The sequence below is a fragment of the Limulus polyphemus genome, unplaced genomic scaffold (genome assembly GCF_000517525.1).
Source record: "Limulus polyphemus unplaced genomic scaffold, Limulus_polyphemus-2.1.2 Scaffold6123, whole genome shotgun sequence".
Lineage (NCBI taxonomy): Eukaryota > Metazoa > Arthropoda > Merostomata > Xiphosura > Limulidae > Limulus > Limulus polyphemus.
Genome location: NW_013671733.1, coordinates 43,842 through 50,407, shown reverse-complemented (window position 1 = coordinate 50,407; position 6,566 = coordinate 43,842). Strand labels below are relative to the sequence as shown.

Sequence of the window (6,566 nt, the reverse complement as noted above, 5' to 3'; positions counted from 1 at the left end):
CAAGTAGAAGATAAGTGATCCTACTTGTTGCTAGGTTATTACTTGTAAGATAACAAGTAGAAGATAAGTGCCCCCACTTGTTGCTAGGTTATTACTTGCAATATTACAAGTAGAAGATAAGTGCTCCCACTTGTTGCTAGGTTATTACTTGTAAGATAACAAGTAGAAGATAAGTGCTTCTACTTGTTGCTAGGTTATTATTTGTAAGATAACAAGTAGAAGATAAGTGCTCCTACTTGTTGCTAGGTTAGTATTTTTATATATTTTTAACCATTCTTCCTGGTGGCTCAACTAAAATTCGAGCCCAGATCCCTGTGGTTGACACAGCAAGGACTTCTCATAGCGTAGTTTTGCGCTTAACAACAAACAAACCACTGAAAAGTTTTTCTTTTTAAATTTGCCTGAAAAAAATGTTTGTTTCTTGGCAGGTCACTGAGGAAACCACGAGAGTACTGGTGGATTGTGGGTACGAATGTGAATGTCGCGGTTTGGTTGAAGTGAAAGGAAAAGGAAAGCTCACCACTTTTCTCGTGAAAACTCAGTTTGATGACGACGTTCCCACGAGACTTTTATAATCAACAAAATCTGTATTAAATCTTATTATATATATATATGTGTGTGTGTATATGTGTGTGTGTGTGTGTGTGTGTGTAGAGATATTCCAATTGGATAAGCCTCAGTCAAAAATGGATCTCGACAGCTTACTTGTGAATCAAATGTAATATCGGAGCTCCAAGGATTGGGTTGACACGAGAGAGTGAAAAATATCAAATAAATATCCAAGGCAAATTGATTTTTTTTCTTTTCTCAGATACGTCAGGAGGTTTAACAATAAGCACGAGACTCAAAAGCCTTGTTCGAATAAGATGTTTTTAAACTGAAAGCAGGAGAAAGCTTTTTGATTGAAAATAGTTGTTTCGATGGATCGGATGGAAAAGTAACGTGATTATAAGAGGTAAAACTTAAACTCTACAATTCGCGTTCACTCATATCAGAAGTACTGTGTTCTCTTTCATAATCCTGCTATCAAAATAAAAACAAAAACGTCTAAGCCTTTAACAATTTTACATCTTGTATGGTTGAACCGTCGGTGGCGAGGTCCTGTATGACGTCATTAGATTATTGACCATATATATGTACAGTCCCACTTCTTCATGAGAATACCATGACTTCACTGCCTATATAAATACACCACCACCACTCCCCTGTTCATCCATACAAATACTGGAGCCCTGCTCCTCCTCCTTATAAAGGTTATGGTCCCGATCCTCCATATAAAGACCCCGATTCAATTTCCTGCTCCTCCTTATAAAAATTACGGTCCCGCTCATCCTATATAAAAGATAACGACCTCACTTCTCTGCTCCTCCTTATAAAGATTATGGTCCCGCTCCTCCATATAAAGACCCCGATTCCACTTTCCTGCTCCTCCTTATAAAAATTACGGTCCCGCTCATTCTATATAAAAGATAACGACCTCACTTCTCTGCTCCTCCTTATAAAGATTATGGTCCCGCTCCTCCTTATAAAACCGCGACATCGCTCCTCCAAATATAGCCCTTGATCTATCTCCTCCATATAAAGTCTATGGCTTTGCTCCCCTCCCCCCAATATAAATATCGGGTTAAAATAACTTGAATTTGCCATATCTATTAAATCAAAGAACAACAGGATAGTTTATAATGATAACAATAAAACCTTGTTATTTCAAGTGAGCCCAAAAAGCCTAATGTTAATGACATCTAGTAAGTAAAGCTTAACTTATTCTCTGTGATTAGAACTGAGTTCGACTTTTCTTGAGTGTTGTCTGATCTTTCTTGTGTTATCTGGTTTTGTCATCTTGTATTCTTTACTTGTTCTCTGTGATTAGAACTGAGTTCGACTTTTCTTGAGTGTTGTCTGATTTTTCTTGTGTTATCTGGTCTCGTCATCTTGTGTTCTTTACTTGTTCTCTGTGATTAGAACTGAGTTCGACTTTTATTGAGTGTTGTCTGATCTTTCTTGTGTTATCTGGTCTTGTCATCTTGTATTCTTTACTTATTCTCTGTGATTAGAACTGAGTTCGACTTTTCTTGAGTGTTGTCTGATCTTTCTTGTGTTATCTGGTCTTGTCATCTTGTGTTCTTTACTTGTTCTCTGTGATTAGAACTGAGTTCGACTTTTATTGAGTGGTGTCTGATTTTTCTTGTGTTATCTGGTCTTGTCATCTTGTGTTCTTTACTTGTTCTCTGTGATTAGAACTGAGTTCGACTTTTATTGAGTGGTGTCTGATTTTTCTTGTGTTATCTGGTCTTGTCGTCTTGTGTTCTATACTTGTTCTCTGTGATTAGAACTGAGTTCGATTTTTCTTGAGTGTTTGATCTTTCTTGTGTTATCTGGTCTTGTGTTCTATACTTGTTCTCTGTGATTAAAACTGAGTTCGACTTTTCTTGAGTGTTTGATCTTTCTTGTGTTATCTGGTCTTGTCATCTTGTGTTCTATACTTGTTCTCGGCCAAAACAGACAAAGGTTTCTCCCTGTTTTTTAAACCTTATAGAAGTGAGCTGGAAATTTGTTTGTTTTATCACAATATTTTCTTAAAACATATTTAAGAGTACCAAACTATGACTGAAGAGCGTTAAAAACATTATTGTTCCTTTCGTTCCTCCGTACTTCAGAAGTAATATGTAACTGTTTTCTTATTTTATGAAACTACTCAGGTTCGGACAAGTCGTGTTTTCTACAGCTTGATTCTTGGGAAAGAGTAACAGTAAGAATTAGAAGCTGAGGCAAAATGACACCATAAAAAAACTAAATAGACGTCTATGTTGATATCTACTCAACTATATTCTACTTCTCTTTGGGGTTATGGGTGCGTTATAAGAGTAGCGGTCAAATCACACTCTTCCATTAGAGTAACCCAAGAGTTAGTGGTGGATGCTGTTAACTAGCTACCTTGTCTCTGGTCTATAATTTCAAAATTAAAGACTAAAATAAGAAACCCTATAATCCAGAAAGGTCAACCTTTCTTCCCACATTCTATTAAACTGAATGTTTAAACAACCAACTAACTTGAAAGATGTATCTCTTCGACTCTAACCAAAGTAACTGAATGTTTAAACACTCAACTAACTTGAAAGATGTATCTCTTCAACTCTAACCAAAGTAACTGAATGTTTAAACAACCAAGTAACTTGAAAGATGTATCTCTTCGACTCTAACCAAAGTAACTGAATGTTTAAACAACCAACTGACTTGCAGAATGTATCTCTTCAACTCTAACCAAAGTAACTGAATGTTTAAACACTCAACTAACTTGAAAGATGTATCTCTTCGACTCTAACCAAAGAACTGAATGTTTAAACAACCAACTGACTTTAAAGATGTATCTCTTCAACTCTAACCAAAGTAACTGAATGTTTAAACACTCAACTGACTTGAAAGATGTATCTCTTCAACTCTAACCAAAGAAACTGAATGTTTAAACAACCAACTAACTTGCAGGATGTATCTCTTCGACTCTAACCAAAGTAACTGAATGTTTAAACAACCAACTGACTTGCAGAATGTATCTCTTCAACTCTAACCAAAGTAACTGAATGTTTAAACAACCAACTGACTTGAAAGATGTATCTCTTCAACTCTAACCAAAGTAACTGAATGTTTAAACAACCAACTGGAAAGATGTATCTCTTCAACTCTAACCAAAGTAACTGAATGTTTAAACAACCAACTAACTTGAAAGATGTATCTCTTCGACTCTAACCAAAGTAACTGAATGTTTAAACATCAACTAACTTGCAAGATGTTTCTTTTCCTATTAAGGTATTTTTTAACAGGAATGTTATCAAAATTTGTACTTTAAAAGTTCTTGCAATCAGTCGTTGTTAAATGTTTGTACTATAAGGTATGTAATATTTATTGTCAATATTTTGAAAATGGTTTTATTACTTGTCGTAAAACTCAGAAACCCAAAAAAAAAGAAAGAAAAAGCGTTCGTGTTTGTAGCTCAACAAAGCTCATTCTTATGTATGTGTTCTGTGATTTACTTAAGATGTTTTGCATCTCAAATTCATTATATCTGTTTGTTTTGACTAAACAAGACACTTATCTCAAACGTTTGATTGCCACGTAACGTTATCTATGTTTGGTTTTAACAACAAGTGTGCTTTAATTGTGTTAATTTTCTTACTCTGTATGTTGTGAATACAGCAAACTTGGAATCTGTAAACTACTGTGCTGCCATCTGTTGTACTTTATTAAATTTGGAAAAAAAAAAGTGGAGTGGTGATATTGCTAAATTAAATAATATTGCACGTTTTTACCTTGTTACCCGTGGCAGAAAAAATATAAATCACGTGTTACTTTTCCAGTTAATTGTATAATACTTGTGTTTTTATAATAATAAAAAAATGAAGTTGTATTATTAGGTTAAATGTCACTTAGATGACCAGTGGTCAGTCTATTCTCTAAACTATATATTGTAAAAACGCTCTATTCTGTACATTTGAAACTTGATGTATTGTGAAATTGTCATAATGTACTCACAAACAACCCAAGATGAAGGCCTATTAATTAAAGTTATTGAGTTAACAAACATCACGTAATTATGCTGTGTCTTAAACCATAACGTTTGATGAATAATACCTTCACTGTAACTTTTAACAAATCGGTATGTCAGGTGTTTTTTTCTCTTTTGAAACATCATTCAAGTTTCGAAACGACCTATCAAGTGTTACGTCTCTCTAAAATTGAAACGGCATGTGTGCATATATCAAATCAATCATTATTGGATTAACGATAGTGAAACAGTATATTTGAAAAAAAAAAAAAACGTATCGGAACTGATATTGAAATGGTGTCTTATATATGCGTGTGTGTATCTGTACATATATATAGGTATGTATGTGTTCGTATTTATGTATATATATATCGAATTATTACTGGATGATTGATACTGGAACATTGAGTTTAAAACAAACATATCAGAACCGAAAAGATTCTTCAAAATGAGTATTGTTAAAGTAAATATTTTAAATAACCGATAAAAGTTGTAAAGAATCACTTTGATTAGTAAGAACAAAAAGGATGAAGATATCAATACCGAAGCGCAGTGGAATAGCTAGGTCAGTACTTTGTAAAAATATCAGTGGAACAAGAATAACACAGATGCTGTGTACAAACTCGAGGCACGAGTGCTGAGGCGAAGAGCACTTAGAAAGACTTTGGGACTCCCAGAAGTGCTGGTCTGGTTGTGTACAGGTTGTGTACTTGTGTCTGATACTGACCTAATGAAAGTATGATAATCCAGAAAGACTGGACCATCTCTTTTTTTTTATGTGCCCCACCCGTTGACCCACAGATAATCTTGTGGCTTATAACGCTAAAATTCGAAAACCGATCCCGGTGGTAAGCATTAGACCATTGTGCAGATTTGTGCTTAATAACAACGAAAAGAATTGTGGCATGATATTCGTAACAACAATGGAATCAGCACGTTAATAGGAACGGTTCTCAAACGAACCAATTAGAGAGTAGTAGTTAGTAAGAGTAATTGTTATTCTAATGAACCAATGTACTGGCGAAGGTTTTCACAACCCTCGTGGTCATTGAATAAATAAATACTCTAACAAACTTTGATAAGAGATTTTAAAACTTTTCGAAAATAATCATAGAAAATAATTTATTTCTATAGCTCGCTTTAAAAAACAAAAACAACTAGAATTATTTGTGTTTGTTTGTAATTAAGCACAACGCTACACAATGGACTATCTGTGCTCTGCCCACCACGGGTATCGAAACCCGGATTCTAGCGTTGTAAGTCCGCAGACATACCGCTGTGCCACGTGGGGGGGGGGGGGGCGAATTATTTCTAAACCATTCCAAGGAATCAAAATGTATTGAAATATTACCATAATTTCTCGTACATCTGAATTAACCCTAGTTAAGAAATCTATAAAAGGACTTTTGTATGGGAAATGACTTCTACTCCTATATACAAGGTCATAGAAAGTATTCAGATGACCTCAGACTTCGAGGTTTAATATCTTAGAACCTTGTTATTTACTTTGTTAGGGTGTAATAATATAATATCCTCATAACCTTCTTATTTACATTGTTAAGATGTAATAATATAATATCCTTAGAACCTTGTAATTTACTTTGTTAGGGTGTAATAGTATAATATCCTCATAACCTTGTTATTTACTTTGTTAGGGTGTAATAATATAATATCCTTAGAACCTTGTAATTTACTTTGTTAGGGTGTAATAATATAATATCCTTAAAACCTTGTAATTTACTTTGTTAGGGCGTAATAATATGATATCCTTAGAACCTTGTTATTTACTTTGTTAGGGTGTAATAATATGATATCCTCATAACCTTGTTATTTACTTTGTTAGGGTGTAATAATATGATATCCTTAGAACCTTGTTATTTACTTTGTTAGGGTGTAATAATATGATATCCTTAGAACCTTGTAATTTACTTTGTTAGGGTGTAATAATATAATATCCTTAAAACCTTGTAATTTACTTTGTTAGGGCGTAATAATATGATACTCTTATCACTCGCTCTTTGCTTTA

At 34.1% G+C, this 6,566-nt stretch overlaps 1 long non-coding RNA gene across 1 annotated transcript in view; it reads left to right on the top strand.

The window, feature by feature from the left end:
* Window positions 1–3,652, top strand: part of LOC111089395 — a 9,886-nt gene extending 6,234 nt beyond the window's left edge. The window contains exon 3 of the long non-coding RNA XR_002613682.1: window positions 429–3,652. This is a non-coding gene — a long non-coding RNA (uncharacterized LOC111089395). The remainder of the gene's footprint in view (window positions 1–428) is intronic.
* The last annotated feature ends 2,914 nt before the right edge of the window (window positions 3,653–6,566 follow it).